Below are 12,764 nucleotides of genomic sequence, written 5' to 3' on the forward strand. Positions count from 1 at the left end.
GCGTTTTTTTAAGTCCACATTGCTCGGAGGCTGCGTGGCGTGGAGGCTCTCGGTTGGATTGGCGCAGGGTGTGTGAGTAGCTGAGTTCTGGACGGGGTCGGGGGCGGGGGGGGGGGGGGGGGAGGCCACAGGGGCTGGACTGGTAGAAGCACTGGATCGAGGAAGGCCACCCTCAGGTGCCACGGGAAAATACGAGCGATTAAGAGGCGAGGAAGACCGGGAGCGGTGCTTTTGAACAAGGCTTGCTCAATGAACACACAGCCAGGGGGCGAGAAGAGAGCACGGCTGAGAGACTTTAACGGAAACAAGCAGAGAAGTGGACAAAAACATCCAGAGTCGAAATGGGTTCCACTTGATCCAGTGATTTAAATCCCTTAAAAAATATGTTTGGCTTTTGAATAGAACTTAATCATATGCAAGCCACATTAACATTTCAGCATTTATATAAGTTGTAAAGAATATTCTCCCTGTCATTGGCGCTCACATGTTTAACTTAAAGCAGGTGAAGTGCCGGCCGGGAGACGAGCGAGAGGCGACGAGGTGTTGCGGCGTCCATCTGGGGTTGACATTTATTTTGGCTCCGACAGCTGCTGTAATTAACTTTGAGACCTTCCTGTTCGTGGCTGCTTCTCCAGACAGGTGCGCCAAGGAAAACAAGCCACAACTGCCCACCTTCCCTTCAACCCTTTTACATCCACATTCATTTGCACACACACAAACACACACACACACACACTATCACATGACGCCTCTTTTCCTCTCACTTTTCTGTCGTTCCCCTTGCTTCCAATCTGCCCTTATTCTCACTTACTGGTTCTGCCTTTCTCTCTCTCTCGCGGTGCAGCAAGGTGTCTCCTAAGATTCTCTGGTGGCGTTCAGTTTCCCTCCATCAACACGAAAGCGCTCCCTTACTTTGTAACAAGTTTGTACTCCGGGGAGAAGTGCTCAGTAGGCCTTCAACCAAAGTGACTCTCCAGAGTTGCTGAACTCAGCGTTTCCTTTTTTGTCATCAACCTGGCAGTTTTACGTCGGAATGACTGACGACACGCCGCCATTGGCTGCGTGTTTGCACGCCGTGTGTGTGTGTGTGTCAGGCACACTACAAGAGCTCTCCATGAGTTCGAGTTTTCACTCTTTAGACTAACTTAGAATTGTGGCTTTTGTGATGAAAAGATGAATACATGAATACAAATGTATGAATTCCGTATGAGGTAATGGCATATCTTAAAGACATGTCACCTAACCTGTGAGTAGCACTTGGCATCTCCCCTTGGCAGAGATGTGGTACGCGAACTCGATCACTGTGGGCACTGCAGGTGTACTTTGTAAACTGCCCCGGCCTCAGCCATATCATCTTTAATAATGAATAATGATGCCCGAGGCCTGTTTTGTTTATTTGCAGGCCTGGAAACAGGACCCGGCTTACATATTGCAAGAGGGCTGATAGGAGGCAGATATTCAGATATAATGGTTGGCAGATGCACGGGCCTGTGCCGGGCTGCGGAGCAAAGCGAGGTGTTTGTTTGCACAAGCTGATTTCTCAGACTAAACGGGTATCGCGTCCTACCAGCTGCTTTGGATCAAAACAGTCAGGCGGAGATGGCGGGGAAGGGCCCCGGTCCACCTGGCAAAACAAGATGGGACCCCGGCGTGACAGTGATTATAACATCTCCGCTGACAAACGAGCAGTTTACTGAGATGACACATCTGAAAGGCCCACGCTTTGTTGTCTTAGCAGGACATTTTGGCATAACTCAGTCGGTGAGAAAGAGGGGTCACGGAGAAACACAAAAAAAAAAGAGAGAGATAGAGAGACGGTGTCTACTTTGTCTTCATATCAGGTTCAGACTGAAATATGGGATTTAACGGAGGTTACAAAAGCCAGACGCTATATTTAGTCTTCGGGAGTCATGAGCAGAGACAAAGTGTCTTCACCTCCTCGTTTCTTTACTCTGCGTCTGTCTGTGATACACACACTAGGTGGTTGTGATGACAGCGGCCTTGCCTCTTTACTTTGCAGACGTTTTGCTCCGTAGCGGCGCTGGTGTTGTGCATTTGGTTGACATTAAACATTGCTTTCCTTGTGCACGTGAATGCCGACTCTGTTTTTTTCTTGTGTCCGTCACGCGCCGTCGGTCGCCGTCAGACGCCATCAATTCGCTTGCCGTCGGGTTTCAAAAAGAAATAGTAAATCACATTAGCTATTCAGGTAAACAACTCAGGAACGGCACCCCAGAGAACTGTTGGGTTCGCTCGCAATGGCACAACGAGAAAGAAAAACACGGCGAATGTGCTCGTTTAACGGCAAGTCATATGTTCATTTTAATGGCGGGCCTGCCCGGCGCACAGGTGCGTAGAAGCAGAGGTTTGAGTAAAGACGTTATGCTCACACACATATTAACTATAGTGAGCAGAAAGGGGGGGGGGAAGAGGACAGGCAGAAGAGCTTGAATGACTTGTGTGTGTTCCAGATTTCTGCATCTCGAGGAAGCTGCTGGTCTCATTGGCCAGCAGGCCGCCGCTGCCCTGGGGGATACTGAGGAAATGTCCTCACTTTCCTGTTTTTAGAGGCACACCTCTGTGTCTATGAGTAGGTGCAGTGTGTGTGTGTGTGTGTGTGTGTGCAGGTGGGATTTCTAGAAAATCATTCATGCACGAGAAAAAAAAGGACGTTGTCGTGGAGTTTTCCTCTCACTCAAGTTCGATATCTTAGATATCGAATACAACTTTTTGTTAAGGATTTGTTTGAACGCCTTGGTGATCTTTATAGTGTCTGGTATTTATTGCCGTGTTCTCTGATAGATGATGCAACAAAATTAAAATGACTCCAGTCGTGTTTTCTTTCCAATCAGTGTTGTCAAAACACAATAATGCCTCATGCATGAAAGATAAAGCCTTCACGATTCACCATGTATCTATTAATGCAGTAACAAAAAATAGTTTGTCAAATCATACACACTGCCTTTTCATCTCATTTGTCCACGCTGTCTTTTTTTGCATATTTTGAAGAAATCAACTGCATTTTACGGCAAATAGGCGCACTGAGCATCGAAACATAATTAAACTAGAATGGGCACTCAGTAGAGCGCATACCTTCACATATCACAAGATTGGGCAGTGAATTATGAATATTTTGGCATTAGTTGCCAATTGGATAAAAATTGACCGTGCTATGGTAAAAAGAAGATGTTGACCTTTCCATGACCTTGACCTTTGACCCGATTGATCCCAAAATCTAATCAAATGCTCCCCGGATAATAACCCATCATCCCACCAAATTTCATGCGATTCGGTTTGAAACTTTTTTTGTTATGCGAATAACACGCATACAAATAAATAAAAAAATACACGGCGATCAAAACATAACCTTCCGCATTTTCAATGCGAAGGTAATTATGTGAAAAATATACACGTCACAGTGCGCATAACATAATTAGTCTAAGATAGTTAATGGCTACTCTTTCCATTAACTTGAGCACATAGTTTCCTGCACTTGAACATGTTTTTATTGATATCGTCACCTCCGATAGCTTCTCCTGCCCCTCTATCGCCAGTATTTACCCCGTCTCTCCTGCTCCTCGCTCACACGATAAGCACGCGGCATCAAACGTTATCAATCTTTTTAAAGCCGTGAGGGGTAGCATGGCTGCAGGCCACGGCTTGGCATGCAGCTTTGCTCCACTGTCTGCTCCTTTATCGGCTGCCTGTTACCGCCGCTGCCACTTCATAAATAAAGCCATTACACTGCTGAAAAGGCGGGGGACAGGACTGTGTGTTCCCATGGACAGATTCACATAAACACGCCGACACTCACGCACTCTGGGCAGGTACTCAGTCTCCCGTCGCTGGGGAGCTTTAACCCTGACCAGCTTAGTTCAGAGGCGAGGGGCTTTATGGGACATCGGGGAGCAGCTTGCGTGGAGTAAATAGAATATCCAGTGGCGTCTGTCGCAATCTCAGATTAAGCCACCCGAAATCTCATCTGTTTTTCACTCTCACAGAGGTGTGTGAAGACACATGAATACATACAAACATTTCCACCACACACACACACACAATTCATACACAGAGCGAAGTGAGTGGGTCCCAGGGCGGCGAAGGCTTTAATGCTGACATCACCTCGGAGTGAGGGGCCCCTCTCTCCATGTCTGTTACCTGCCTCTCTGACTGACTGAGAAGAGCAGAGCAGTGGGGATCGGTGAGGGATCTCCCAGAGGACCCAAAGCCAAAGCCCTCCCCAAGCGTGTATTGGCGAAGCCCTAATCCATATGAGCGGAGCCAGGCGTGCGGGGTGGGCCCAGAGTATAGAGGGCTTTGTCCCTCAACGGAAAAGTCCAAGGAATGTGTGTGTTTTGTCAAAATGCACTTCGGTGAAGGAAGCGTCACGTCCCCGGCAGGTTCCGGTCATCGGAGGTTGCTCTGGATAAATTGAAACTAAATGTTGCCGCGCCTGTGGAGAGCGATTCCAAGCAAAAGCTCGGGGTTTTGTTCGTAGAGCGCCGGCCTTCGAAGATCTGTGTTCGACTGAAGAAATAGGACCTTTGTTAGAGATGGAGAGAATGAAAAGGCAGAGATGGAAAGTGCACCCGGTGATTTCAGAGCACAGGAGCACACGATTAAGATGTGGAGACGGCGGGGTGGAGAAACATCGTTTACGACACCGGCAAAGAGAGTTCACGGGCCGATCGGGCTCGGGGAAAGGAAGTTGGATTCACCTGCAGCCACGAAGAAAGAGAAAGGAGTACAAAAAAAGTCGCGTCAGGGGGAGATGAAGGCAGCAAAACAGACAAACAGCGGTGGTGTTATTGAAGGGGAGAGGGGAGATGACAGGAGGAGGAGCCCGGAGCATCCCCCCCCCCCCCCCCGCAAGAAAGAAAAGGGGAGAGCTGATTTGGAAGAAAAAATAAATGTAGTTTGGTACAGTGTAAGATCGAAATATTTATCTTTCGTTGTCTTTGTTGGCTCAGAAAGCTCTGGAAATACTTTTACAAGTCACCGACAATATTTATAGTTTTTTTACATGTGGCCTGGCGGAGCGTTCTAGAGGCGCTTTAGGTTTCTCTGTGACGTGTGTGTTTTTATTTCTTTGCCGCACGGCACAGGCATGATTGAATTCCAGCCTGCACGTAAGTGTTTTTTGATCTAGTCGGCTTGATCCTTGCGCACCAAAGTACCACCGCACGCGCGCCCGCGCACACACACTCACACACTACACTGTATGCACGCGTGTGTACAAACACGCACGCGCATCACATTATACGGCATCAGCGGGGCTCAAAGTGGATCATTATTTACTAAACAGGTTGCCTAACAAGAAAAGACTGATTCCCCTGCAGGCTTGTATAAAAACCCTGGAAGCATGGCGGTGGAGCAATATCCATCATAATTGATGTGTTGCAAAGCAGATTACACACATTAGCGCACACTGTTCTAGCGATGACAGCTGCAACCGAACATGACAAATTCCATAATGTGGGGGAAAAGAAGAAGAAGAAGATAAAGAAAAAAAGAGGCATTTTGCTCTCTCTGGGTATTAAAAGGCACGACAACTAACAAAGAGGCTTAAGCATTTTTTGCGGGAGAAAATGCTAGCGTCATGTGATAGCGTCTAACTACGCCTCCTACGCACTCTCGACTTTCTTTAATTACGTTCTGTTTGTCCCTCTCGGGGCGGAGGGTCCTGTAAACTGTTTGTAGCTTTCGGCAAAGCTCCCCGTGCTCGGTGACACGACTTCACTCAACGCGGCTAATCCCAACCGAGCGTTAGCTTTAGGATGATGCGTTCAAGGCCAATGACAGCCGCCGCATTATTTACTGAACACGGCAACAACAGATAAGTCCATTGAAAGCGCGGCAGCTCATTCATTGTGGGGAGGCATTACGGGTGTCTGTGGCTGCCTAATCAGTGGGCTGGATGCCGGAGGAATAAATAAGCTTTGGGAAGAGGGGCGGCTCAACTCGCTCTCTCACTCCCTCCTCTCTTCTCACTCACTCACTCACTCACTCACACTCTCTCTCTCTCTCTCTCAGTCACTCTCCTCTCACTCTTCTCATCAACTCAAAAGCACGACGGCACTATTGAATTAGAAGAAGAAAAAAGATTGTAAATAATGTGACATTGATTTACACTTGACGCTGCTTTCAAAGCCATCTTTTGATTTTCTTTATATTCTTATTGTTTTAGGATGCTGATGTTCATTGTGTTTATGTGTTTGTGGTCCACTCAAACGAAAATGACATTAGCATGTTGTAGTATTTTGGCCAGTAATTTGAAATGACAGAACACGTCCCTGCTGGTGATTTTATCAGTATTGTACAAAACAGTACAAAACAAACACACTAGTTTCCTCTTTCACAACCACAGCTTCATTTTTATGGATCTGAGCCTGTTCTGTGTTAGCTGCTCGAAAAAGAGCATTTGACATGATTTCAAATGGGATCTGAATTGCAAAATGTGTATAAATCTGCAGTTATTTATTTGTTTGTTTTAAAAGTAACCTTTTAAATCCCCCTTCACAATGTCCTGTGAAATTTCCCGAACAAGTCCCCCTGATTCTGTGTTTCTCTAGGAATGATTTAATTGTCAGTATCTTCCTTTAAGCCGTTGATTAAACCGAACATATTGAGAGATGTAATTTAAATTATTCTCCTCTGCACTAATTGTAAAATTCATTTTAATTGTGAAAGAAGGCCTGAGCTGTGCCGTGTGTTTATGTGTGACCGAGCTGTTCGGAGCCGTGTCGTTAGCCACACACCCACTCCTGACGACCCACTAATTAACACCCCATGTTAATCACTCTCAACCCAGCCAATAACCAGTGACATGCCATCGTGCAGATCACTACATCATACCGCAGCACAGCAGCACATCCGAGCCGGGCGATATGCTTCCCTTTCTCCTCGCCGTTGTGTTGTAGAGGCAGCTCAGTGAGTGTTTTGACTTACTTGACAGTCTGACCGTGAGAGTTTCCGCTGTTTTCCTCAACAGGAAGTTGGTGTTTAGCAAGACATGTCATTCACAAAGTGATACACAGGTGATACGAATACTTGAACGATGTCAAAGACGATATATCCACACCGCCACCCGAACCATCTGTGGCTCTCAATTGACCCAGTCTGCCCCCCCAAGCCCTATAATTTCTAATAGCACATTTATTTGTGTCACCATACCGCGTGCCACGTGTATGATATCTAATCCATGAGCTTCATCCTACTTTACATACACTGGTTTTAACTACATGTTGGCCAAATATCTTCCTTTCGAATCTGCCGTTGTGGCTGAAATAATGATTTTGATATAAGTTGAGCTGATTTGCCTCAGCTATCCAGTAATTAACTGAACGTAATCATTTCATTTCAATTCATTCCCATTACCTGAATTATTTTGCCAGTCTCTCCTATCTTTTGTAATGAATGTGTCTGCTTTGAGCTCACCGTCGCCTGGGAGTGAAAGAGTTCAGGCGCCTGAACTCTGTTACAACACTGACCTCTAGTGTCAGTTTGGCCGGGCTCTGGCGGCGCTGTGAGTTTTAAATGTGACATTTTAGCAGGCTCACTGGTGGGTCCTATAGCTAAGGTAATGAATCCGCTTTGGACAAACTGTCTAGTTTGAAGCTTTAGTCTCCAAAAACGCCCGGAGCAGGGATTGCCCCGGATAGGGCAGAGGTAGATTAGGAGTCGGTGTCATGAGAAGCAAAGCGTCTCTTTAGCTCGCCCTTTGTCTTTGCCTCCATGCACCAAGCCTTGGAGGAGACGGAGTGAGATACCTCTCTGGCCAGTGGCAGCCACACGGGCATTGGTTTATTTTTTTCATCATTCTCTTCTCCTCTCCTCCTTGCCGGCAAACCTCCTCTTTTCCGATCTCTATTTTTGTTCTTCTTCTTCATTTTTCTCCGTCTTTAGCCGCGAATGCTGACACTTGCTCGTGCCGAAGCGACCTCACGTCCTCGACAGGGGACTGTCAGATCTTCTAGAATATGGATAAAGACAGACACTTGCCAGCCACACACACACACACACACACACACCAGTGTGTAGCAAATGGTTAATAGGCATAATAGGGTCAGGCCTGCATTTAATAAACAATTACCCATCTATAATAGATGAGTCCGGCTCCTAAGGCCCGGTGCTGGCCCGGGTCGAGAGAGGGACCGGGAGAGAGAGAAGAGGAATGAATAATGCAGACAAGATGCCCATCAGAGCACCGTAACGCTGGGGCCCATGCAGCGCCAATTATCTTCCCCTGCTAATGATGATCATCTTGATGCTCTCCCCCAACACCCTCACCGCCCTGCACCCACATGCCTAAATCCGACATTTACCCAGCTGCCCCTGCACCTCGCCATGCGTACTGCACCAAAACCAGGGCAGCGAGCTTTAGTGGCCATATTATTTTTTTATTTTTTTGTCAAGGTAGCAGAGGGGTTTCCTGGTGTTAGGGTGGTGGTGGCACACTGGCCAGCGCTCCTCTTTAAAATCACAAATCAATCAGGGTCTCTTCTCTTCAGCAGCTTCCATTCAGTCCAAGGGCACCCAGATTACACAAGGTTAAAGTGTGTGTGTGTGTGTGTGTGTGTGTGTGTGTGTGTGTGTGTGTGTGTGTGTGTGTGTGTGTGTGTGTGTGTGTGTGTGTGTGTGTGTTGGAGTGTGTGCGCATGCAAAGAGACCTGAGAGGGAATGGGTGGGGGACTGTCACTAGTTGGATTAGCATACAACTCCGACAGAGCGAGGGAATTAAAGCCAGCGCAGAGGTACGACAGCCAAGCAAAATGGTGTATTTGAATAGACAACCTAAGATACGTGAAAACAGAGAGGCGGCAAGGAGAAGCTCTTTGGCCCCCAGGATCAGAGGCGGGGGACCTGTGGTGCTCAGGCGGACTGCTAGTGAAGCAGATAGGGCCCCAGTAGACTGCTTCAGAATGGGCTCTGGGAAAAATACACAGCCATTTTGGCTCCCTCAGGGCCCAAGTCTGTGGTAATAATGGGATCACAGCCATGACCCTCCCAGGACACCGTACCACTAGTGGATATTCTATTAGTTTCCTCCACAGTGAGAAGAAGTATGTGCTCAGCTACTTTTCCCACTCAGAATCACATTTGTTTTACTTTTATGTAGCTTTAACAGTGACTAATCAAATTATTTAAAGTTTCCAGGAAGGGACTTCATTAACAATTGAACAAAGTGCAGTTCGACTTCTGACTACTATAAAACCTTCTAGTATATAAAGCTATGTATTGTGGATATCTTCTAATCATATCGAATGTACTTTATGCATGCAAGGATATTGTAAGCTATTAACATATGCACAAAAAAAGCTCGCCCCATAATTGTTCCTTTTTACCATTTAATCCCAGCACTGGAAGAGACAGCAGAGATCACATTAACATTTACATTTCTGAATCCCCCATCTCCTTGATACAACTCCAGCTTTCAGCCTCAGCATCTCATCTGCCTTTACATAATATCAGGCTGTATTAATGCTACATACGGAGCTCTACTGTCTGTGCTGCGTCGATTCATATTTTCCTAATGATGTGCTTTCATTGTTTCCTCCGCTATCCGCCTGTCCTTCCCTTCACCTCCAGCCCACAGCCCACGGTGATTCGAAACACACACAACTGTACTGCCTTTTTACTGCGGAATAACACAAAGCGCGGGTTGAGACACCTTTGGTCGCCCCGGCCCCATCTGTTGCACATCTGGAAGTGGTGCGCCGCACCAATAATTGGAAGTCAATTTGTTTGAAGTTATGTATTTGGCATCTGGCTCGTTTCATAAAAACTCTGGAAATCGCATTAATTTTATAGCATCTCGAGAAGGCTCAGGCCACGTTTCTTTTGTGTTTTTTTTTCTTCATCTCTCTAGTGTTCCATCGTTAATGCACGTGGGGCCTTGCTAGTGTCGTGACATGGGATTTTGCCGAGCACTGGTCAGGGTGTGGCCCTTAATAAAAGCAGCATGGAGGCTAATGCCCCAAAGAATCGAGGGGTGAATTACTGTCGTGCACTGGGGAAACACTATTGATTGCTTGACTTCCTAATCATTAAATGTAATACTCCAATTTTGGCCCATTTATATTCTCAACTTTGACCTTAACTTCAGATCATTTCTTTTTTTTTTTCCCCCAAGGGGAAAAACTCAACCAGGGCCCGAGTTTGCTGCATTTCCAGGAGACGGGCTGACTGATTGAGAAGCAGCACGGTGTTGTTTGCCACACAGCTCTGAATCGTGGCTGAAAATAGAAATGACGCTTGATGTTTGGTGCCTCACTGCCTTCTGTCATAGTGTTACTCAAATGTCACCTAATTTGTGCACAACTCTTGTCACAGTCCAGATCCTCTTGAGGGCTTTTAGGTGGGTATTTTTTTCGTCTTCTCCCCTCAGCTTCCTCGTGTGTGCGGCATGGCGGTGGAATGAGATACACACCTGTGCATGTGTGTGTGTGTCGTATGCATATATGCCTGCCTGCCTGTGTGTGTGTATCTTTGCGCTTGCCTGTGCACATTTGTTTTTGCACTCAAGCACATTTGATTAGGCTTGTTTGTGTGTGTGTGTGTGTGTGTGCTCCAAAGTGAGTCACCTCAGCGGGAGGTGATTAAGAGTTGCCAGTGGCAGGCTCGACAGGTGAGTGCATTGTAGCCTTGCTGGCAGCTGTGGCGTCTGCACAGGCGACAGCTTCTCCGGCTCAGTGGCGGTGTCGGTGTTGGTGGGTGGCAGGAGGTCTGACATCGTTGTTTTGGTGACAGAACGACTGCGCTGTGAGGTTCACGACATCACTTGCCTTCTTTAGATTTGTCAGTTTATACTGGGAAGTTTAGGGACTACCGTGGACTTTAAGCATATACTGACGACGCACTATTCCATATGTTGGAGTGCGTTTTACCAACTATAGTTATACTCTTCTTATTGTACTTGATTGGGGGTGGGGGGGGATACTCCCCTGCTAATGTGTTGTGTTGTAGCACACCTCCTGCTCTCGGTCTCTTCTCATGAACACATGCCCAGTGTGACGAAGACACACAGCACACTGCTGCCACCTGCTGTTTGAAATATCACGCAGCAGCAGCAACCCTCGGATACTTAACAGGGAGGCCATTTTTGCATATGCAACACAAAAAGGAATGGAAAAGATTATTTTACAAGATGTACAATTGTTTGGCAATAGCTAGAACCCAATCTGCTTCTCATGAAGGAGGTTCGGTTAAGAGCAGAGAACGCGAGAGAGGTATGGGGAGGTTTGTAGGATTGGGAACTTTCCCAGATTTGTTTTACATGTTCAAATTTAAGTGATCCTCTCCAACATATGCAGCTAATGCCTCTAACATAACAGCCTCATGGGATACCTGCGCTGTTTCCTCGGTCCACTCCTCCCCATTAGGTCCTGTGCGTTTCCAAACCGTGGGTTGATGAACTGTGATATTCCAAATAAAAAGTCCCTTGTTCTGATGTCACCGTTGCCTCATCCGACCACATTTCCATTTGTAGCGCGTGCATAATATGCCTTGAACTTTGTCCATAATAGTCTTTGATATGGAGAGAAATAAATGATTTAGGAAGTTTAATCTGACCTTCTATTTCAGAGCAGTGTGCTTTGTCTCACGTGGTGAGTCTCAAAAGAGTGTTATGGGAATGTGTATTACTGTCAATAACTTCATTGAGGTATTCATTTGTATTTTCGGACTTTCGCTTTCATCAATTCCTGTGCTAGACTAATTAGATGTGTCTATTTTTCCCAAGTTTTGTAATATGAGAAAGGAGAAGAGAGAAAAATCACTGAAAGTCTAAATGTAAATGAAGTCTTTTTGAAATGTCAGTCATGCAGACGCTTTCTTAGATACTCTCCATGAAAATCTATATTTACCTTCCATAACTGCTTTGGTCAATTACCCGTAAACATCAGTCGCCACTTTGTAGTTGAAGTGACTGCAGTCCATAATGATTGATTGGTTGAGTCTTATTTGCGGCTCAAGAGATGCGAGCGTGGAACGTTTCGATTTCATTATGAAGAAACACAAGCTAATAACACTCTAAAACATTAATTCAGGGATGCTTTGATGAGAAATCCATTTGGGAAGTATTGGCGTGCGTTTTTCCTTCTTCTTTTAGACGGCTCTGTTTGTTGTATTATTAATGCATAATTACAAGATTTTTTAAAACTACATGTTGATGACTGATTCATATATACATTTTTACCCAAAACAGTATAAGATGTTTACGCTCATAATTTCTTTGATCAATATGTGGCAAACAAACTTTCTTGAGCAAACTTTGTTCATGATATAGTGATAATAGTCCTGCAGTGTACAGACACAACTTGGCGTATACCTCAGGGGAAACTTTTTCTCTCTTTAGCTCTTTATCCCTCCACATTATTCATCCTCAAGGCCTCATCAGCTCACAGTGGGCTCGTCAGAGTTATTACTCCTCCTCTACTTGTCTTTATTATCCAATTTCCCTCCTCTCTCCTGCGTTCTACCACTCGTTGGCAATCAGCCACCTTGTAAGTCGGCCCTTCACCTTCCGGTGTGATACTTCTCACGCTTTGCTCACTCTTTTGGTCTGTTACCGTCCAGATAAATGATTTTGCGCTTTACCGCCGCTCCCTTTGTATCAAGTTGCTATCATCATGTTTTTTGCGCTTCCTGTCCACTTAACAATAGAGCAGAGCGAGACGTTGCTCATTTGTACAAAATGATGACACATCTGATAAGATAGTGGGTAACGTAGGTCTCCAATTGAAAGTAAAATGCAAAGGACGTTGCCA

The sequence above is a fragment of the Pseudoliparis swirei genome, chromosome 10 (assembly GCF_029220125.1).
Source record: "Pseudoliparis swirei isolate HS2019 ecotype Mariana Trench chromosome 10, NWPU_hadal_v1, whole genome shotgun sequence".
Taxonomy (NCBI): Eukaryota; Metazoa; Chordata; class Actinopteri; order Perciformes; family Liparidae; genus Pseudoliparis; species Pseudoliparis swirei.